This window comes from Salvia hispanica, chromosome 2 (genome assembly GCF_029641045.1).
Source record: "Salvia hispanica isolate PSC_SH4W2 chromosome 2, Shi_PSC_v1, whole genome shotgun sequence".
Lineage (NCBI taxonomy): Eukaryota > Viridiplantae > Streptophyta > Magnoliopsida > Lamiales > Lamiaceae > Salvia > Salvia hispanica.
The window spans coordinates 38,027,788-38,051,669 of NC_142693.1; the positions used below are offsets into that span (position 1 = coordinate 38,027,788).

At 40.1% G+C, this 23,882-nt stretch overlaps 1 pseudogene; it reads right to left on the reverse strand.

Annotated features, from left to right (window-relative positions):
* Positions 1-10,168: 10,168 nt before the first annotated feature.
* Positions 10,169-14,887, reverse strand: LOC148932350 (uncharacterized; annotated as a pseudogene).
* Between the last annotated feature and the right edge of the window lie 8,995 nt (positions 14,888-23,882).

Consider the following 23,882-nt stretch of genomic DNA (forward strand, 5'->3'; position numbering starts at 1 on the left):
TATTTGTGTTTGTATTTTATATATATTTAGCGTTAGAATATGAATACATCCTTATATATATATGATTAACTGAGAAATACTCCTTCCGTCCGCGAATAGGAGTCCTGTATTTCTATTTTGGTCCGTCCGCGAATATGAGTCTCGGTTCATAATTACTATAAATTGTAGAGATGTCTCACATTCCACTAACTCATTCCACTCACATACGTACCATTTAAAACTAATATATACAAGCGGGATTCATATTCCACTAACTTTCTTCCACCTACTTTTCTTAACATTTCTTAAAATCTGTGACGGAATGAATGGGACTCCTATTCGTGGACAAAAAAAAGTATTTGCTAATTGATAACGATAACTATATTAACTTGTATGTTAGTAGATGTCAACAAACTGTAGATGACATACGTATGTCTTGTGTTAACATCCATATTTACATGTCAGTACAAAGACATTTGTATGTTAACAAAATTTAATTGTCATACAAATTACTTCGTGTTGACATTTATATAACATGCATGTTGACATACTTATTAGTTATTAATTTAAAGATAGTTAGCAACCTAACAGGACCTTATATATAGATTGTGATAAAAAAAAATAACTTATTTCAATACATAACTAAGACTAATTCTTTGTCATTAGAATTGGAGATCTGGTTTAAATAATGTCAAGTGGATATTTCAAATTTAAAAATTTATTAAATAAATAATTTTAATAATGCCCATTCTTATATTATATGTTAGTAAAACTAACCTCTTCTTCTCTCCACGAAAATTGTCTCAAAATTTTAAATTTACATAATTCTCTCGGTTTAAACTATTTTTTCACAAAAAATATTCCCTATGTCTCAATGTAGATGTCACACTTTCTTTTCATTTTATTCCACAAAAGATACTCTCTCTGTCTAACTCAAAATGTTCACCTTTCCTTTTTAGTTTGTCTCACTCAAAATGTCCATTTTTTATATTTATATATAAATCTCTCTCCTATCTCCTCATTAAAATATCCAACACACAATACAAAATATCATAAAATCTAGTACTATCACCTAAATATGACATTTATTATGGGACAGATGAGGTATCAAATTAAATGTAATTTTGTAAGGATTCTGACAAGATTTCAATATCATATGTCGGACGATAGTCGGATGATAAATTAAATAATTTTTATTTTACTTTTCATAGATTTGTATTTGTTGATAAGCAGTTTCAACAAATGTATCAAAATATACAATATAACACATGTACAATATTAATACAATTGTGTTGATATTTTTGTGTACTTGTATTGATATATCCATGTCATTGTATTGCTATTTTTAATAGCCTAGGTTGAAATCACAAAAACCACTGAAATAGTACTCCTTCCGTTCCATAGTAATAAAATCATTTTTCCATTTTAGACATTCGATAGTGATAGAGTCATTTCATTAATTTTTTAGTAAAAAGTAATAATACATTTTCTCACTCTTACTTTTTTCTCTCCCTCTCTCTTACTTTATTCTCTCTATTTTTTACTCTCTTCTATATTAATAGTACTACATTAACCTTTTTTTAATCTTCGTACCGAAAAGAAATATCTCCACTGCTATAGAACGGATGGAGTAGTTTTTAACAAATAAGATTTTATCATAGTTTTTAAAATTATTGAAGATGTTATACGCAGATCCTTAATTTGTAGTTCACTCTTCCATTGAATCATTATATTAGTATAAAACTGCATGTAAAAATGAAACTCATGCTCTATTCTTTTCCACTCTATGAACTTCATAAAGTTCTCAATTATTTTTAAAACTTGCGTAAACGGAGTAGTAGTAAATACTCCCTCTCTCCCATTAGAAATAAAATGTTTTTCCTTTTGGTCTGTCCCATTAAAAATAAAACGTTTCTAAAAATGGAAATAATACTCTTTCTATTTTTTTCTTTTCTCTTATTTTACCCTCTCTTCACAACACTATATAAAATCATGTGCTGAGAAGCAAATGTTGCATATTTAATGGGACAGAGTGAGTATTTGTTATTCAAATTTTATTAATATAATAAATTACGGTGTTAAATGGAGTACCACTAGATAGAGGAAATATTTGTTTTTCAAATTTTATTAATATAGTAATACATTTGACAGGAGTTGCTACGGTGAAGTATCTCTGGTTGGAGAATACTATGGTACTCACTGGCGAAGATATGGATGCAATGAGTATTGAGAGAACCATGAGAGAAAAAAGTGGGCCATTCTATTATTGTAAATAATTATCATGAGATTTCCATATACTGATATACCCCTACTTTAGAACTCATGTACTTCTGAACTATAGTACCGACGCCGAGTAATAAACAATCCATATTATTTTTAAAGCGGATATTAAGATTTTAAATAACTAAATAAAATTAGAAATACTATCATTATGTGAAGTTTTGTAATCCTAAATGCATATAATAATAATATACTACTAATACAGCTAAAACCATCAATCAATTTAATTGTAAATACGCACATAAAAATAATACTCGGAGTACTATAGAAGCGTTTAATTTAATTACACAAAACTATTCATTTAAACTTGGGCAACAGGAACAAGCCCACGCAGAAGATGACTACATTGTCGGGGGAATGCTTGTTTCTTCTTTGTTTAGTGTCTGCTTTGATATTGAGTGGTTCTTGGATGCTAGCTGCGTTGGTGTTACCGATTAATGTTTGGCTTGTTCTTCTCTAGCTTTGACTCTTGTTGTCTTCTTTTTCTATCATCTCTATTGTTGTTGTGATGTCGTTTGTGTTTTTTTTTTCATTTCTTTTTATTATTGTTGGATTGTTACAACTTGTACTCTCACTCATCAAATTTTTTATTTATAAAAAAACAACTAATACAATGTTAGTTATGATAAATCAAATTTATTTGTGCATGATTAATTACATTGTTAATATGGATTTTTATAGTCAAAGGCAGTATATTATGAAGAATTTTAATTGATTAAAATTAAAATTAAAATTACCTGATACTATATGCTACCACCATTCTCTAGAATGAATAAAAATCATAAGAAGCACACATTGAAGAAACATACTGCAATTTAATGTTTTAAATAGCTTAAAATAGAAAAGATGAGTGTGAATATCAGACATACGACTTCAAATGAACTGGTATTTATACATGTTTTAGAAGTTAATTTTATTAATTCTACTGCCCAATAGTTTATTCCTTTCAATTTAGTCTATAGTTATCTTTCCCTTATAAATTCTCTGAAATGGCAACTATGTAATTTTTCCTCGGTCCTACAATAAGAGTCACATTTTATTATTTTGTTCCATTTAATTCACAATAAAAGTCATATTTTATGTTTACTATAAATGGTAAATAGGGTTAATGGTCTCACATTCTACTAGCTCACTTCAATCACATTTTATTATAAAATCAATATAAAAAAGTAGATCTCATATTCCATCAACTTTGTCAACTCACTATTCTTTACATTTCTTAAAACACATGTCTATACCAAATATGACTTCTATTAGAGCATCTCCAATAGCAATAGGCTAGCCATAGGCCAGTGAAGAGCTGGGAAATTCTCGTGCGAGTATGTCAATATATTCAAACTTCTCAGATCCAGAGAATCCACTAGGTTACAGGGTCTAGGAACTCAGAGAACCCTCGAAATCACTTGTCGTTGGGCACACAATCACAACCTGCTTTTCAAAACCCTCAACCCGATATGCTAAAAAGGATTAGTACATGGAAGTAGGGATCGAATCCCACAGAGATGGATGCGTAAGTAAACATGTAAGGAGATCTGAAAACTGTTTTTGGCTGCTGCCACGCATTTTTGGGGTTGAGATTAGATTCCTAGACTCGGGAAACGAAATGCTCTATTCTAACAGCTAGATCTAGGCAGGAATAACGGGAACATGCATGACGATAAACAAGATGTACTCAATACCACTCTCCAGTGAAAACAATTACCAGACCTAATAAACGGCTTCCTAAAACTAACCTAGACAGAGGAAAATTGAATCGCGGGGACCATTTCCCCAAATAGCGGAGTACGAATGAAAAGCTGCAGATTAACTAACTAAAGGCTTAACTAACAGTGACTTCATCTTCTCAAAAACCTTGATCACGAAATGCAGAGGAAATACAGAGCAAAACACAAAACGAAACAGAACAAACTAGATCAAACCGATAACTACGATTAACTACTGAAATTTAAACAGATCTACTATCCCTATACGAAGTAATTAAGGAAACAAAATTTAAACATCCAGACCATGCAAACATGAACAGATCCAAACTCTGAACGCTTCGTCCACTCCGGATCCAAGCCATCAACAACATATCACAACAAATTCCATCTCCGATCACACAGATTCAACCAGATTTAACCGATCTACTACAATCTCCACACAATTCAACTTCCAACTCAGATCAATCGCAAAAACATTAAACAGAAAATGCAGCGATAACATGAAACGAAACCATAGCAGAAATTCCATAGCACAAGAGTGCAATATCCAACGGAAATTTAACAAGATACGGCCGAGCTTCGAACAACGAAGTATCGGGAAATTCAGAAACATAAACTGAAAGCAGGAAATAGATTGTATCTTCGCCTCCCGTGGAGACGTGTTACACAACTCCGATGAATTTTCTGACCGTGAACCCCCGAAACTAATTTCCCCCAAGTGTGTGTGTAGAGAATGAGAAAGCTAAGCTAAGAGCTAAAGGTGATGGATTGATGCTCTCATGTAAGGAGCGTGCTCTTATTTATAAGGGACGGAACTTCTAGACTCTTCCTTGTGCTTCCCATTCTGCCCTTGTCCAGAATTCTCCTCCGTCTAGTGAATTTCTTCCCTTTTCTGCTCGCTTCCTCTGCCAGCTTCCTTCTCCAGGCGATTTCATCTTCTTCCTGGATCTGTCCTTTTCTCTACACACCTGGCTTACAAAACCTTGTCAGACCCGGGAAATTATAGAATTTAACCCATAATCAATGCATGAAATTAGCCTTATCAAACTGTTCACACTTAAACTATACTTGTCCTCAAGTATAAAGACAAGAAAGAAAGAAAGAAATAAGACGAATTTCAATGCATGGTTATTTTGTGACCGACCCCTAAGACACTAGACTCCTAGACCTTGACATACTACTGACATAAAAAGAAAGAAAATAGGAAAACAAACACTTAAAAAAAACAAACACATTGGCATGAACTAGTTCAGACTTTTAAGCATCCGTCCCCACAAGTTTAAGGTCAATCAAATAGTTTACACTCCAAATCCTCCCATTCCCTTCATCCACCTAGTCGGTTTGTCAGCTCGTACATATAGCCTTTTAGCTTTACTAGCTGTTGGATTCGCTCGATCGCTCATTCCTCACCAGAGATGTTAGGATCAATCGCTCTAAGTTATTTTCTGCCACTGATGCCTCGGGTTATGAGAATTCCTCCTTCTAACCTCCTTTCTTATTTCCTTTCTTTTTTCCCCTCTTCGTCCAGCTTATACCTCCTTGTTTTCCTGGACTTCGTCCAACTTATACCTCCAAAATATGAGTTTTTTTTTTTACCTCCTTTGGACTTCGTCCAGCTTATTCCTCCAGATATATTTTTTCTTTTCTTCCCATATTCTCCTTTCTACATTCTTCTCCCTAAGCATCAAGTGGCAGTCCCATTTTTTACATTGTTAACTCACTGATATAATGGGGCTTCACAATTAGGTTAGCTAAGGCATCTTCTATCTTCCTTACTTCTTTCAAACCGATTTTGGCTTATTAAGGAAAGACGCCTCAAAGTTATAGTGCATCCTATGTTCAATTACTCTCCCTAAGGAAATCTTGTTCATGCTTAAAACATACAATAACACACAAATCCTAAAAAAAACTAACTCCTACACCTAGGGACTCTTACGCATGCTGAGCACAGATTGCACTAACTCCCTCACCCCCTCCCACTTCACTCAAGCTTGTCTCCAAGCTATCCTAGTGAAGGGGGGAAATAGGGAAGTTGGTGCACACATGATACGCTCGGATTTTGCACGGTTTTAAGGCCATTATTTGGCCCGTTTTTAATGTTAAAGTTGCATTATTTGCGTATTTGATCTATTTTGGTATTTTGACATGTTTTGTGAGAAATGTGCATATTTGAGCCTAAAAAGGGAGTAAAAACGCGAAGTAGGAAATTTGGAGCTTCTCCGGAGACCGCCGCAACACTTCCGGCGACCGCCGGCGCTCAGCGGTGAAAAAGACACGCCTGGCGACTGCCGGGAAGTGCGTGGAAGCTACTGGACTACGTGCGGCGACCGCCGGCCAAGGTGCGGCAGGCCGCCACAAAAACGCGGCGCGCGACAGCTGTGTTCAAACTCAATTTTCCGGCGATCCTGAAATCCGATCGGATAGTTCTACATACCATTCTCTTCACCTTGAAAATAGCTTTGAGATGGTACAAGAATAACCTCAATCGGAGTTCTGTGGAGAGAGTTATGGCCGTTCTACCAAAGTCGCGCAAAGCTGCCAGCTGCAGTCTAGGCGGAAAATTGAAGAAGGAAAGAAGATTTTACCTCGTGAAGCCAAATCTTTTCCTTCTACTATGGGGAACGAAAATTACATATTTCCTAATGCTTGGAGGACCCTTATTACCAAATTTAAATCCTTCTAAAGCCTATATATACCCCATAACCTCATTCATAGAAAAAAGAACCCTTCCATAGCCCCCAAAAGGGGAGCCTTCATGGCTCCCCCTCCATCCTCCTTCTCTACTCCATAACCTAATTCTTCCATTATTCTTGGAGATTGAAGTAAGGCAAGAGGAGCATGAAGACTTCAAGATTCATCCTTGTGTTTTGTTTGTTATTTCATGTCTCGTACTTTAATTATTGTTTTAGTTCATCTGTCTATGGATTGCTAAACAATAGAATTTTGAGGTTTTATAGTATTTGAATATTTAGTAGTTCTTTTTATGTTTAATGTTCAGAACTCGTTTCCACTTGATTTTTCTTGAACTTTTGTTCGACTAATTAGTCGTTACCTTGATTATTGTCAATCTTTGATCGATGATAGCTTTGATTGGTTTATCTTTTATGTTCATACAATAATTGTGACATGAGTATTGATGCATGATAGGGAGAAATCGTGGTAAAACTTGAGTCGGATGAACGTAGAACTAATTAGAATATCTAAAGAGTTAGTGAAATCATTATCCTTGAAATTCCTCTATTTGCCTAATTCTATCTTCTTCACCCTTATCGTTTTACTTTATTTAATTTTGTTTAGTTTAAAACCCAAAATTTTGTTTCTCTAGATAGTATTTGACGCTTAGTACATGAAAGCCAATTGCAATTATATTCCCCGTGTTCGATATCCCGGTACTAACCTTTAGCTATACTAGATCTACCATGTATACTTGCAGGTATTTTTAGTGCTAATAAAAAGTGCATCAACATAGTAAAAACAAAACACAGAAAACAAACACATACAAAACACAAGAAAACTTCTCACACTTAGACCGGACACCGGGCTAAGTGGGAGAAGATAGATATAAAAAGAACAACATGCCGAGTATACACATAAACTTCTTACACTTAGACCAAGAATTGGGCTAAGTGGGAGAAAACAACATTATAACAGAAAAACAACATGCTCAACCTAAACGAAAACTTCTCACACTTAGACCAAGGATTGGGCTAAGTGGGAGAATGCACACAACAACAACTAAAACATGCTCAGCGCAAATAAAACACGGTAATACAAAAGAAAGAAAATAAAATAAATAAAAACAACTGAATTGTAAAATTTACTTGGTCAACGGGGGGTATCAATTCTGTGTCTGGCCCCCTTGGGAGCCAGACCTGGATGGTACGTTGGGGCGGTTCAACTTCAACTTCTTTTTAGCCGGCGACTCGAGCGCTTCTTCTGCAGCTATCACGAGGTTTTATACAGGGGTTTCTTCGCAGACACAGACGAGGCTACCAAAGGCTTTGACGCAGACGGAAGCTGTTGGAGTGACGAGCTTCCCTGACCGGGGTGCTTGACCGCAGTACCGGGTCTAAGAGGCTGCCTCTGCTGGGTCTGGGAAAGCTTCTCCTCTAGCCATTCTGCCATCCTTTTCATTAGTTTGACCGCATCGGTCATCCTTTCGTTCTGCGCTGATGACCTCTCGGCCAGGACATTCAGACTCCCCTTGATTCCCTGCAGCTCCTTTCTAACTCCTCCGAGCTCCTCTCTCATCACATCCATCTCTTTTCGCAGCTCTTCCACGTCCGCATTCATCACACCCTCCACCAGGTCCGGTTCCTTCTTTACCTTGTCCATGTTTGCCCCTACATCGTAAAAGCATACCTCTTCTTCCTCCATGTACAATAGCCCCTTATTGAAAAAATAATCCATACTAAACACCTCCGGTGGCTCACACATCGTCACATCCGGTTCTGCCTTCCCAAACTTCATTATAAAATTACGTTGGATGTAGGCACCCAGCAAATGACAAGTGTACATGTGGCGAGAGGGATTTGCGGCCATCTGATGGCAGGCTTGGGCTAACTAATAACCAAGGTGGACTTTAATTCTTTTGGACATGCACCATGTGAAGTATAACTCGGTGGTAGTAATGGCGGAGCTCGCGGTTCCCATCAGATTGTATCCAATAAACTCTTGCGCGAATATTAAGAGATGGTTTGTGATGTGTATGCCTTTCGAGACACTCGTCTTGAACTTTCCACTCCTTCCATGCGTGATAGACTCCCATGCGGTCTGCGGTGTAAATCCTGGGGTATGCTTTGGTGGCCCGAACATCCGATCATTCCAGATTCCTTCGTCATCCTCTGCATTAGTGAATAATCCCATACGCAGAGACCATTCCCTGATACTCATCTCGTGCTCTATGTTGAAAAGGCGGAAGGAGATCGAGTCTGCATCCGGGTCAGTGGTTGCCTTGAGCTTGAAAGTTGAGAAGAATTCCCTCGCTGCTATGAGCAGTACCTCCTGGTCACTATGGTTCAGCAACCATTCAATGCCAATGTCCTTGATAAAGGACAAGAATTCCTCTTCTGACTCGATATGTTCCAGAGATTTCAGATCAAAGCGCTTCCCAGACTTAGCCAACTTACTGCACTCCTGTCTTTGTATGTTTGGGCTCGCTTGGGGTCATCGAATTTCTCCATGGATGTCAGCAATTTCTTTGTGACCTAGATCTCTGTCCACTCATAATTCAGCATCTCTTCTTCCTCCGACTCTTCCTCTGGCCCGGACTGCCAGACCCAGAAACTACTTGTCCCTTAGTGTAGGGAACTTTGATAGGCGCGGGGAGTGGTGACTCTTCATCTCTGATTGAAGCGAGTCTTGTTGATTTCCTAGGTCGAGGAGTGGCCACGTGCTTTCCTTTACGCTTTCGCTCCATTGCTAAGCGACTTCCTTCTGCCTCCGCACTGTCTTCTTCAGACCTAGGAATTACTCCCTCCTGTGCACCAACCTTCTCTAGGGAAAGTTATCTTGGTTCTTGGGTTTGGTCAATGTCGTCGACCTCATCCAGTAGACTCCTTATTCTTCTCCTAAACTCTTTCCGCTTTATGGGTGAATCTTCGTCCTCCGGTGCATCCACCAGGTCTACAATAACCTTCAGCCCTTCTTCTCTGGGTTCCTGTGTATCAACAATTACGGGGATCTCATCTCCCTCAGAATTTTCAGGGATTTCTCCCTCAACAAACATGGTCGGGGTTGCCCCCTTAGATAGTTTCGGAGTCTCCTCCTCAGTGTATTTCGGGGTTTCCCCCTCAACAATCATGGATGGGGTTTCCCCCTTAGATAGTTGCGGAGTCTCCTGCTCAGTGTGTTTCGGGGTTTTCCCCTCAGCAAACAATCTTGGGGTTGCCCCCACAACGGATTCAAAGGGGGTCCCCCCTCGACATAGAGATTTAGGGTTTCCCCCACACCAGATTTTTCCACAGACATTTTACCTTCCCATGCATCCTCATTCCCAAAGTCGTCCACCGTCATCCCATCAAGCTCTTCCGCAAAACCACGAACGCCCTCCTGTTCCTCCTCAAGTCCACCCATGCCCTTTTGTTCTGCGATGTTAGGGTTCGGTCCCGTTTCTGCATGTGGTTGATCTTGGGTATCCTTCGAGTGTGGAATCGAGGGTTTGGCTGTTATATCCTCAGGAAACCCTAAACCCTAAACCCTAAACCCTAGATTCTGGGCGGTTGTAGCGCTGTGGCTGCGGCTCCGGCTCCGGCAGATTTTCCTTGGTGCATCGCTGAAAAGAGGGCGAATATTCTGTTGGCCTCCTCCTTACTGCCAAATTTTTCCTCCAACTCTTTCAAGAATGCCGCCTCTTTAGGGTCTTCGACGGCAGAGGGCTCTGGAACTGAGGACGATTGCCACTCGGAGCGTATATCAAGTACTGGAAAAGTTGCTTGCGCGAGAACCGCCGGCTTTGCTGTCAGATCCGCCGGTATTTTTGACAAATCGCCGGAAGGCGGCCTTGTGGTGGGGTTTTCCGTCCTTGCAGTAGTAGCTGGTACCTTCTCCATGGTTTTTCTACAAAGATTTCACGAAGACTAGGAAAAAAAATCGGATTAGGGTTAGAGAGAAATTGTGTATTCAGAGAGAGATTTGAGAGATTAGAGAGAGAAGGGTCGGTTGGGATTTTTTGATTTGAAAGGAAAAGGAAAATATTATTATTTTTTCTTTGTTTTTAGAGGCAGGCGAACAGTTGCAGGGTGATGTAAGCAACCATACGCCTCCTAAAAAGATGGATTTCAAATTTCAAAAAGTAACCGACTTCCCTCCAAAATCTTGCTCTGAAATTCTTCTCTCCCCTCAGCGACTCATGATTTCGGAAAAAAAAGGTGAAACACTAAGTTCTTAGGTTGAGGATATGAATGACAAAACAATTTCCCTAAAGAGCCTGGTGCTTCGAACATATTCTTTCTTTATTTGGATTTTTTTGTTTTATAAAAGCGATTAAACTATTTACACCTGCAAACGAGTATTCTCAAGATCCCCTAGGTCAGTTCACAGATAAAATTTTGTTCCCCTTTTGCCCGACCTAGGAGTTCGTTGAGAATAATCATTTGCCTGACCAGTTAGGCAATAATTACGTATGCGTGCAGTGGCACTTCCTCCACTACATGCAATTCTGAATTATCCCTAAATACCTTTACCCGATGTCCATTGACGAGGAAGAGAACAGAATTTGGGGCGTTTCCTTGGATTTCCACTGCTCCATTTGCTCGAAAGCCAACGATGGTGTACGGTCCTATCCACTTGGATTTCAGCTTCCCAGGCATTAGCTTAAGCCAAGATTGAAAAAGAAGTACTTTCTGCCCCACTCGTAGTTCCTTGACCTGGAGGTTTCTATCATGCCAGAGCTTTGTTCTTTCCTTATACCACATCGCAGAATCAAATGCTTTTAGCCTTAGTTCCTCCAGTTCTTGTAGTTGCAGCTTCCTTTCTTTTTCACATGCCGGCGCCTTCATATTCATCTCTTTTATGGCCCAATAGGCCCAGAGAGCATCATCAAGACGCTTACTCCAATCTTTCCTCGTAGTATTTACCGTTTTCTCCAGAATGCTCTTGATTTCTCTGGTTGAGACTTCAGCTTGACCATTCGACTGAGGGTGATATGGGGTAGATAACCATGTTGTACACCGTATTTCCCCATCAATGCCTCTATGGTGCGGTTACAGAAGTGTGTTCCTTGGTCTGAGACTATAGCTTTAGGAACCCCATACCTGTTGAAAATGTCTGCCTTCAGGAACTTGGCTACTTCTTTTGATTCACAGGTGGGTGTAGCCTTTGCCTCTATCCATTTGGACACATAGTCCACCGCGGCCAATATATAAGTATTTCCATAAGAAGATGGGAACGGTTCCATGAAATCCATCCCCCATACGTCAAAGATTTCACAAACTATTATTGGAACTTGGGGCATCTCGTCCCTCCTTGAAATACCTCCTGTCTGTTGACATCTCTCGTAAACTTGACAGAATTCAAAGGAATCCTTGTTCAGTGTCGGCCAATAGAATCCACTGTCCAAAACCTTTCTGGCAGTCTTCCTAGGTCCAAAGTGACCTCCACATGCCAGGGCGTGGAAATGGTTGAGTACGTCTCTCTGTTCCCACTCTGGAATACATCGTCGAATAACTTGGTCTGAGCACATATTCCATAGATAAGGATCATCCCAGAAGTAGTATTTGGCTTCACTTTTCAAGTTCATCCTCTGGGCCTGGGAAATTTCTTGAAAACCTGGCACTTCTCCTGTGACCAAATAGGGTGCCAGGTCAGCGAACCATGGCGCTGTATTAATCGGATGTTTCCCCTTGTCTGATGTTCCTGGACCCGTTACTACCAATACTGCTTCCTAGTTAATAGGTCTAGCAGATTTCCCTAGATAGTAAAGACGTTCCTCGGGGAAGACATCAGGTATGGCTTCGTCTATGTCCCCTTAAAATATTCGACTCAGATGATCTGCGACTTTGTTCTCTGTGCCCTTTTTATCTTTTACCTCTCAATCGAATTCTTGCAGTAGTAGCACCCATCTGATCAACCTTGGTTTGGACTCTCTCTTGGCCAGGAGATATTTAATGGCTGCGTGGTCAGTGTAGACTATCACTTTCGACCCCAGTAAGTATGGTCGGAAATTTTCAAATGAGTACACTACAGTCAACATCTCCTTTTCTGTACCGTCATAGTTCTTTTGAGCCTGGTTGAGGGTCTTTGAGGCATAGAAAATGACATAACTCTTCCCCTCGATCCTCTGACCCAGGTGCGCTCCTGCTGCTCTCCTGCTGCAAAATCACTTGCATCACACATCACCTCAAAGGGGTGATTCCAATCTGGTGCTCTGATTATTGGAGTAGAGACAAGCTTGTCCTTCAACATTTGAAATGCCTTCTTGCAGTCTTCATTAAAGACGAATTCCACATTATTGTGAAGGAGATGAGTAAGCGGCTGCGCAATCTTCGCGAAGTCCCTGATGAATCCTCTATAGAATCCTGCATGCCCCAGGAATCCTCTGACTTCTTTCTGATTCGTAGGGTAGGGTAGCTTCGAGATCACATCCACTTTGGCCTTATCCACTTGAATACCTCTCTCCGAGACCACATGACCTAGGACTATTCCTTCTGGCACCATGAAATGACATTTCTCAAAGTTTAGGACCAAATTCTTCGCTTGACATCTTCTCAGTACTAGATCTAGATTGGCCAAACAAGAATCAAAGGAATTCCCATGCACAGTGAAATCATCCATAAAAATCTCAACGCACACTTCCAGCAGATCTGAGAAGATTTTCATCATACAACGCTGAAAGGTTCCAGGTGCATTGCATAGACCAAACGACATTCTTCTGTATGCATAAGTGCCGAACGGACAGTCTTCTCTTGGTCTTCAGGATTTACATATATTTGGAAATACCCACTGTATCCATCAAGGAAGCAGAAGTACTACTTCCCAGCCAATCTTTCCAACATCTGGTCGATGAAGGGCAAGGGAAAATGATCCTTTCTAGTGGCTTCGTTAAGCTTCCGGTAGTCAATGCACATTCTCCATCCAGTCACCAACCGAGTCGGTACCAATTCATTTTTATCGTTCTTGATCACCTGTATCCCTGACTTCTTAGGTACTATGTGAACTGGGCTGACCCACTCACTATCTGGAATGGAGTAGATAATTCCCAAGGACAATAGTTTCAGGACTTCCTTCAGAATTTCCTCCCTCATATTCGGATTCAGCTTACGTTGCGGATCTCTATGGGCCTTTGCACCTTCTTCCAGTCTGATGTGGTGCATACAAAGGTCAGGGCTTATTCCCACCAGGTCTGAGAGAGTCCATCCTATGGCCTTCTTGTTCCTCCTGATTACCTCCAGTAACTCATTCTCTTGTTCCTCTGTCAAGTGGCTGTTTATTATCACCGGGAAAGCTTCATCCTCTCCAAGGTAGGCATACTTTAGATTCTCGGGCAATTTCTTCAGCTCCTTCTTAGGTGCGACGACTTCTTGAGGTAAGGGATTATTTTCCAAGATCCTGGTCGCCATTTTCCCAAAACCGGTTGCTGCGTCTGGGCATTTTGCTTGAACAGAACAAGTCGATTTGAATGATAGTGGTTGGTGGCAGAATGCCATGATCGCTTCATTGATTTGTTCGTCTGTCATGTCCTGAGTCAATAGGGTTTCACACCACCCTGCTACCTCCTTGTCAACAGAGTGACTCAACTCTGAATTGTTGAACTATTCCTGCATTAATTCCGTCTCAAGATATTCCTGGACCAGGGGGTTAATAACATCGATAGCATGCAAATTTTCAACATCCAGAGGTTTTTTCATAGCTTCATCAATGCTAAAGGTGTATTTCTCTCCATGATAGTCCATGCATATGGTTCCATCAAACACATCAATTATAGTCTTAGCGGTGCGTAAAAACGGCCTTCCTAAAAGCACTCCGCTAGTATCAGCCGATTCATTCTCACTCATTTTTATAACATGAAAATCAGCTGGGTATATGAAATCATGCACTTTAACTATCACATTCTCCAGCACACCTTCGGGTGAAATGCACGTTTTATCAGCCAACTGAATTACCACCTTCGTGTCAACCAGACTTACTCCTATCAACTTCTTATATATTGAAAGCGGTAAAACATTTATTGAAGCCCCTAGATCACACATAGCATGCTCAATCTTGATGTCACCCAAGGAAATAGGTAAGGTGAACATACCTGGGTCTGTGCATTTTGAAGGCATCCTCTTTTTCTGTATCACAGCTGATACGTTTTTGTCTATCACTATTTTTCCATCGGGTTTGGTTTTCCTAGCAATGAACTCCTTGATAAACTTGCTGAAGGTAGGCAGCTTTAGAGCCTGCAGGAATGGTAAGATGATTTCCAACTTGCCAAAAATCTCCATGAAGTCTTCAGTATCGTCCTTCTTCTATTTAGCCTCCCCTCGGTGAGGAAATGACTTCATGCGTTTCAATGTTCCCACTGATCCCCCAGCTGAGGGTTCTCTAGTTTCTCTCCTTAATTCATCACTCTCCACCACTGGCTCCGGGTCTAGGAAAAAGGGATCGGCCTTATGGGGTAACGGCTTCTCCAGATTACCTTTTTGAATGTCCTCTTCAACTCTGGTGCTTCTCTCAGCACTTCCACGGTCAGGGACTACATTCTCATTGCTCATAACGGGGGGTATACTTTCATCATTTTTCATCACCGGATCTTCATAGCCACGTCCTGATCTCATAGTGATCTGACTGATGTTTGCCCGGTCAGGTGATTTTAGCGAAGCTGATATCCTCCCCTCATTTCCCCTCATCTCATTCAGCGAAGTTGCTAATTGAGACATCTGCTTCGCTAACATATCCATGGCAGACTTTTTCTCCTGTTGTGCATCTTGAATTTTATGTACCACATCATTGTTGGCCTGCATGTTGTTCTGCATATGCTGTTGAGAGCTGACTAGATCATGTACCATATCATCCAGACTCCTCTGAGACCTATAGTTGAGTTAATTGGAACTTGACCCTTGGTTATGATTTGGTCCATTCCCCTGATTTTGGCGGTAGTTTCCTTGTTCCTCCTTGATTTCCTTGATTCCCTTGGTGGTTAGGCTGGAACTTCTGATTATTCCCAGTGGCATTCCTCTGATGTGGCGGCACATTAGAACCCCCTTGGTTGTTCTGATTCCTATTGCCCCAATTAGACTGATCTCCTTGATTTTCGGTAGTTCCAATTGTTTGGCCCTTCTTGACTTTTCCCTGACCAGTTCGAGTTGTTGTGCTGTGGCCCTTCTTGATTACGGTTAGGCCAATTCTGCTGGGTTTCGGCTGGACCTGGGTACTGTAGTTGAAGCTGTTGATTCCCATCAGCCCATCTGAAACAGGGGTTGTCTCTCCATTGGGCCTCTTTGATCTTCCACTGATTCCAGCTTGTATTCTGACTAATCTGATTTCAATTCCCTACTGCGTTCACCTGGCGACTTTTCCTTCTCCTGCGAGGCAGGGGAATCTTTCTTCTCAATAGCGCTTAGAAGTGCCTTCTCTAGTTGATCTATTCTGTCTCCAACCCCTTCTCCTTCTTGCTCCTTTACTACATTAGCCGAGCTTCTCCTTATGATAGTACGTGGGTTATCATACGCCTTCTTTGCATCTATTAACCTTCCCAGAATCTCTCGTGCTTCACTTCCCTTATTATTATCGAAATTCCCCCCGCTCGAGGAATTCATCCAATCCTTAGACTCAGGATTAGCTCCTTCATAAAATAAGTAGAATGTCTCGGCCGCCATCATTCTATGATTGGGACAAGCATCGAGCAGTCCTTTAAACCGAGACCAGTATTGGCACAAGAACTCATCGTAGTCCTGCTTACACTCCTGAATCTCCTTTTTGAGGGCATAAGTTTTGTTGGACGGTAAAAAGTAGTCCAGGAATTGCAGCTTGAAATCCTTCCATGTGTGGATTGAGTCCGGTGGCAGCCTCAACAGCCATGTGTTGGCCTCTCCTTTCAGAGCGAACGGGACTGCGCGCATGCGATAGTCATAGTCCTCCTCCGTTGCATCATTTGGCCTCTTTTGAATGCTGCACAGCTTGCTGAACTCATTCAGGAACTCATATGGGCACTCATTCCTCCGTCCTGAAAAGGTAGGTAGAACGCCTAGCATGTTCGTCTTGATGTCGATGGACCTTTGGCGCTGATTCGAGACAATTGCATGGGCTGGCTCGCCATCTAGATGTGCGGTGAGTGAGGAAGGGAAGAGGAAGCGGCGCGCCTTCGGGCGCGGGCTGCCGGCAACGTTGGACGGCGAACTTGTCGTTCCGACGAGCATATTGCCGGCGTATCTTCGTCGTTGATTGCACGGGCGAACCTCGTGCGATAGGATATCGGTGATGGAATATTTTAATGATTATTTAATTCCTAAATTAAAAGATATCATTAAAAATAATGTTATTTAATGAAATAAAATATTCTGGGAAGATTTCCCTAGATTTTAGGAATATTTTGATTATTTTCTATATCTATGGAATATTTTATATCCTAAATGATATAGATAAGAATAATTTTAATAATTTCCTAAATATTATATGTATCTAGAATCTTAATTAGGATAGATATGTAAGATTACATTAAATAATATAATTATTTTCTTCCTAATCTTGAACAAGGATATTATATGAATTTAATTTTTCATGTCTAATTAAGATTTAAATAATGTACTTAATTTTAGATATATCTTATAGTATGACATGAATAAGAATTAAATTCTAGATTAATTAATTCCTAAACTAAGATACTAAAGATAATAAAAGATTTAATTATCCAGTCAATTAAATACCAACAGAATTTAATTAGTCTTAATCTGCCTTAAGAATAAAGGATAATTAATGAAAAACCATAACCCAAATATCTAAGCGATAATTATTAACTTAAAGTTTATATATGGTCTCCATCGGTTGGACTGCCAAATTTTGTGAAGCTAGTTTCTAATATTATCGCCACCCACTCTGTGGGGACAATAATCCTATGAAACAGTAAGTTCATAAGGGCGGACTTCTTACATAATAAATAGAATGAACTAGAAAGTGGTTCCTAATATTATCACCACCTGCTCTGTGGGGACGATAATCCTAAGGAACTACGAGTTTCAGGGTTCAATCAGAATTTATGAGATAGCTTGATTTTGTTATCAGCACATGAACATTGTCATGAAATTGTGTTGTAGAAATAAAATTTTGCAATGCTAAATCTGATGGTCGTGCTTAGGCAACATTAGGCGGCCATGCCATTTTGTGGTCACTGGACTATTCGTCGGTGTTGTGACCAGTAAAATTGTCAAAATTTTGATACGTATTAACCTCCCCTGGAGGGTACAATTTATTAATTTTGTTGTTGTAAGATTTTGAAAAGTTTTATGGTTAATCTACTCAATTTCCTTACATAAGTTTATGACAAATAGTAAATTCTTCTGTTTGCAGTGCAATAAAATCCGTCAAGATGTCTTTTAATCCTCTTTCTGCAATTTTCAAAGAAGATAAACTCGAGGGCCAAAATTACATAGAATGGAAACAAAAATTGGATATCGTTCTCACAGCAGAAGAGTACAAGTTTGTGCTCACTACTCCACGGCCCCCAATGCCGGCAGCTAATGCCGCGCAGGGGATGCGAGATACGCATAAACGGTGGCATAAGGTGAATGAGATGGCTAAGTGCTATATGTTGGCATCTATGTCATCAGTACTCAAGATCAGCATTCTGCCATTGAAACTGCTGCCGAGATTATGCAAAATCTCGCGAATCTTTTTGGTACTCAGAATTGAATCGGAGTATCATGACGAAGACTATGAAGGAAGGCACATCTGTGAGGTAACATGTCCTCGAGATGATGAGCCACCTCAACCAGATTGAGGTTTTGGGAGGGACGATTAATCTCGAGTCCCAGATTACTATAATCCTTCAAAGTCTTCCCCCTAGCTTCCAGCAGTTCAAGCTCAATTTTGAGATGAACAAGCGGAATTACACTTTGGCTGAGCTGCTGACTGAACTTCAGTCGGCGGAGGACCTTATGGTTCAAGCTAGAGTAGCTATGCTGAGTTTGGCGCCTAATTCCTCTGGCTCTAAGCCTCGCGCAGGAAAGAAAAAGGCACCGAACCCAGTGGCAGCTAAGAATGCTAAGGGAAAGAAGAAGAAGAAGAAGAAGGCTGATAAGAAGCCTACTGGAAAACGCTCTAGTAGTCGAGTCATGTTTGGCTTCGACATCTACGCATACGTGGGTTATTGATACTGGAGCAACTGATCATATATGTTTTGATCCTGACTTAATGCAGGTGACAAGATGGTTACATGATCGTGAGATCGAAGTCCAGCTGGGCGACGCTACTAAAGTGGCGGTCGTTGCAGTGGGAGATGTTTATTTGCGTTTTTCTAGTGATAGATTTTTTATTTTAAAGAATGTTTTGTTGATACCTTCTTTTAGAAGAAATTTAATTTCAGTTTCTAAATTGTCTTTTGATGGATATTCGATTTCTTTTAATGACAATTGCGTTATTAAGAAAGATGGTTCTTATATCTGTCGTGGTATCATGGAAAACAATCTGTACACAATCACTTCTACACAGTTTCATCACCGTAAATCAGAACTCAATGCTACATCGAAAGTTTCTAAGAAAAGAAAAGAACCTTCAACTTCAATGAACGAAACGTACTTATGGCACCTTAGACTTGGTCATGCCAACGAGAGAAGGATACATGCGATGGTTGATCAAGTTCTTATTAAAGGTCTTGAGAAGGAACCGTTTTCGAAGTGTGAATCCTGTTTGGAAGGCAAGATGACCAAGAGACCTTTTAGGTCAAAGGGTAATAGGGCCAAGGAAGTACTTGAGCTCGTTCATACTGATGTGTGTGGACCAATGTCAACCGAGGCAAGGTATGGTTTTCGATATTTCATCACGTTTATTTGACTTCTCGAAAATTGGATACGTCTATTTGATGCGCTACAAGTCTGAAACTTTTGACAAGTTCAAGGAGTTTAAGGCTGAGGTAGAGACGCGTCATGGAAAGAGTATCAATTGCCTGCGATCTGATCGCGGAGGCGAGTACCTAAGTGCCGAGTTTTTGGACTACTTATCAGAGTCGGGAATTCAATCCCAACTGACTGCGCCGGGCATACCCCAGCAGAATGGCGTAGCTGAAAGAAGGAATAGGACTTTGTTAAACATGATCCGTTCGATGATGAGTTATGCACGGTTACCAATTTCATTTTGGGGACATGCCTTGCTATCTGCAAGTCATATATTAAACAATTTACCTTCTAAATCAGTTCCTACTACCCCATATGAGTTGTGGACTGGGCGTAAGCCCAATCTAGAACATCTCAAAGTGTGGGGGGGTCCGGCTCATGTCTTGGAAAAGGATCCAACTAAGCTGGAATCTAGGACGGAGGTATGTGTGTTTATAGGCTACCCTAAAGGATCGAAAGCTTATGAATTCTATAGTCTCCGAGATAAGAAAGTCATTGTGAGCACTCATGCCACATTCTTAGAGGAAGACTTTGTAATGAATCATAAGTCCAGCAGTGAGATAGCTCTTGAAGAGCTAACTTCAGTCTCAAGTTCCATTAACCAAGAACGGACACCTAGTGTAACAACAATTCCAGAAATTTCAACTAGTACACCTAATGTTGTAGTGCTGCGTCGCAGTGGGAGGGTCTCTCATGAGCCCGAAAGATACATTGGTTTGGGAGAGTGCATGGATCACTCCTCAGACAGCAATGTACTTGATCCCTGGAATCTCGCAGAGGCGCAGACAGATGTCGATCATTGCGAATGGGTGAAAGCAATGGATTCGGAACTACAATCAATGGTAGACAAAGACGTCTATGATTTGTCTATCCTACCCGAAGGCTGTACTGCCATTGGGAGCAAGTGGATATACAAACGTAAACGTGGACCCGATGGACGAGTTAAAGTCTTTAAGGCAAGACTAGTGGCTAAGGGGTATACCCAAAGGGAAGGCATCGATTACGATGAGACCTTCTCCCCAGTGGCCATGTTCAAATCGTTCCGTATTCTTTTGTCTATCGCAGCTTACATGGATTGGGAAGTATGGCAGATGGACGTTAAGACTGCGTTTTTAAACGGGAGTCTTGAGGAGACCATCTACATGGAACAACCCGAAGGCTATGTGGTAAAGGGCAAGGAACACATGGTTTGGAAGCTTAAGAAGGCCATTTATGGTCTCAAGCAAGCATCTCGATCATGGAACCAGTGTTTTGATCAAACTGTTCAAAAGTTTGGATTCGAAAAGTGCCCTAATGAAAGCTGCATGTATAAGAAGGTTGAAAAATGAAATGTTGTGTTCTTAGTTTTGTATGTAGATGACATTCTTCAAATTGGAAACAATAAAAAGATGTTGTCATTAGTACGAACTTGGTTGTCCAACCAGTTCGAGATGAAAGATATGGGTGATGCGGGACACATTCTCGGTATCAAGGTTCTTCGGAACCGTGCAAAGAGAATGTTGTGCTTATCCCAAGAATCTTACATCGATACGGTACTTAGATGCTTTAGCATGCAAGATGCCAAGAAGGGTTTCTTACCTTTTAGACATGACATCCATTTATCTCAAGAGATGTGTTCAAAGACAGCATCTGAGATAGCAGAGATGAGAAGGATACCATATGCCTTGGCAGTTGGTAGTCTCATGTATGCTATGCTTTGTACTAGACCCGATATCTGCTTTGTTGTTGGCATGGTAGCAAGATATCAATCAAATCCCAGCCAAGGACATTGGACTGCCGTAAAGAACATACTCCAGTACCTTAATCGGACTAAGGACTATGTTCTAGTTTACAATGCAGCCGAGCTCTGTCCTTTAGGATATACATATTCAGATTTTCAAGCTGATGTAGATTCGAGAAAATCAACTTCCGGATATGTGTTTACCTTGGGAGGTGGAGCTGTAATTTGGAAGAGTGTAAAGTGGAAATGCATTGCAGACTCTACCATGGAAGCCGAATATGTGGCCGCTTCGGAGGCTGCAAAAGAGGCTGTATGGCTTAAGAACTTCCTTCTGGACTTAGGTGTGGTTACGAATATGCCCAAGAGCATCACCATTTATTGTGACAATTCTGGTGTTGTGGCAAATTTGAGGGAACCACGGGCTCATAAACCGAGCAAGCACATAGAGAGGAAGTATCATATCATTCAAGATATAGTGCAGAGAGGAGACATACAAGTGGTCAAGATTGAGTCAGAAAATAACCTGGCAGATCCTTTCACGAAGGCTTTAGCAGTCAAGCCGTTTGAGAGCCATGTTGAAGGAATGGGAGTTAGACTAATACAAGACCTCAATCCGCTTTCAGTATAAGTGAGAGAATTAGACGTTAGCACATTTTGTATACTCGAAAGTGTTTTGAGTATAAGTGGGAGATTGTTAGAGTTTGTATACTAGAAATCACGTTTCGAGTGATTGAATACTGTAAAACTCGTATTTTATTTTCCAAGTAATAAAACAGATTATTTTTGTCATAATGTTATTATGTTTTACATTTAATGGATGTTAATTGCATGTTTAAATGTATGAGTTAACTTAACAAAGTCTAAGTCTTTGTTTTAGAAGACCGGTTGTGGGCGGCGTCCACTTTAAGGTAACACGGTCAGTCCTAAACAAAGAAAAAGAAGAATTTCACAACCTAGATGGAATTAGACTATCCATCGTGAAAGGTTGCAATGTCATTCCGCATACTTCTAAGCCTTACTGAAATAAGATGACATTGGTGTGGTATAGCACTGAACGGATCTAACAGCAAGACTTGTCCTTGGGCTATCTATTGAAAGGCGAGGTCTTGATAAATATTTGTTTCTTAATCAATGTAGGTTAGCATTGAGCATACGGTATTGATTATGCATTACTTTGACTTATCAAATGGTGCGGGTTTTTCGTAACCCAATAATCTTGATATATTGGGTAGTGGTGATTAATATCTAGCGGTGCTAGGATTGCTATTATGTTGAATCGTGTGCGAGGTGAGTCTCGTTTGATAATGTCCTCAAGAGGAGCGTGAAACGAGGTTTTATTATTCGGAACCTAGCTAGTTGGAGTTTGATTACTCTATGAATAATAAATAAGCGTTTCATGCTGAGTCCATTCTTGGAATTAATAAGAAGTTAATTAATTAAGTCCATAGCAGACATTAATTAATTAATTGAAATTTTTATCTTAAGCGCGGGAAATGAAAGTTAAAACGGGAACCCGGATTACTTATAATTTCGGATTTGGATGGGGAGAGTTCAATATTACTTCTATAGTGGTTGCTCGTAATATTTCAATTAAAGCTTATATTAAATTGTGGGTTCAATTTAATTAGTAAAAAGTAAATTGGATGAGCCCATATCCAAAACCTTCCATAGATTCCTATCTGGGCCCAAATGGAACTTAATATAAATAGAAGAATAAAGAAGACAGAAATCATAAATTTTAATACTCAAAATTTTCGTCCCCCTCTATTCTAGAGGAGTTCGAAATTCTCTCCAATTAGGAAAAGGATTTCTTCTTTCTTCTTTATTTAAGTCCTAGTATTCTGGTGAGATCAGCCCGCACTGATATTGGAGTACAGTTCGGGAACCAGAGAGAAGATCTATGGTCTAGTATTCAAAGCGTCACGTGGAGAAGCTGCTAGCCATCATCAATTCTTTGGAGAATTAATTAGGTATTATTCCTGTTCCGTAGAAAAGCATGTTTTAGGTTTCAATATTCTTAAAACATGATTAATTCAAGTTATGAGCATGATACATGTGAGAATTACGCGAATAGATTTTGTCTAAATAATCTGCTAAATAGATCTGATTATTATGTGATTTATTTGCTCGATTAATAATTGTTAAATTATGATAATCAACGCAACCTACGCTTCCGCTGCCAGTTCCTTCAGATTCAACCAGATTTAACCGATCTACTACAATCTCCGCACAATTCAACTTCCAACTCAGATCAATCGCAAAAACATCCAAAGTAAACAGAAAATGCAGCGATAACATGAAACGAAATCATAGCAGTAAATTCCCGTGGAGACGTGTTACACAACTCCGATGAATTTTCTGACCGTGAACCCCCGAAACTAATTTCCCCCAAGTGTGTGTGTAGAGAATGAGAAAGCTAAGCTAAGAGCTAAAGGTGATGGATTGATGCTCTCATGTAAGGAGCGTGCTCTTATTTATAAGGGACGGAGCTTCTAGACTCTTCCTTGTGCTTCCCATTCTGCCCTTGTCCAGAATTCTCCTCCGTTTAGTGAATTTCTTCTCTTTTTCTGCTCGCTTCCTCTGCCAGTTTCCTTCTCCAGGCGATTTCATTTCTTCCTTGATCTGGCCTTTTCTCTACACACCTGGCTTACAAAACCTTGTCAGACCCGGGAA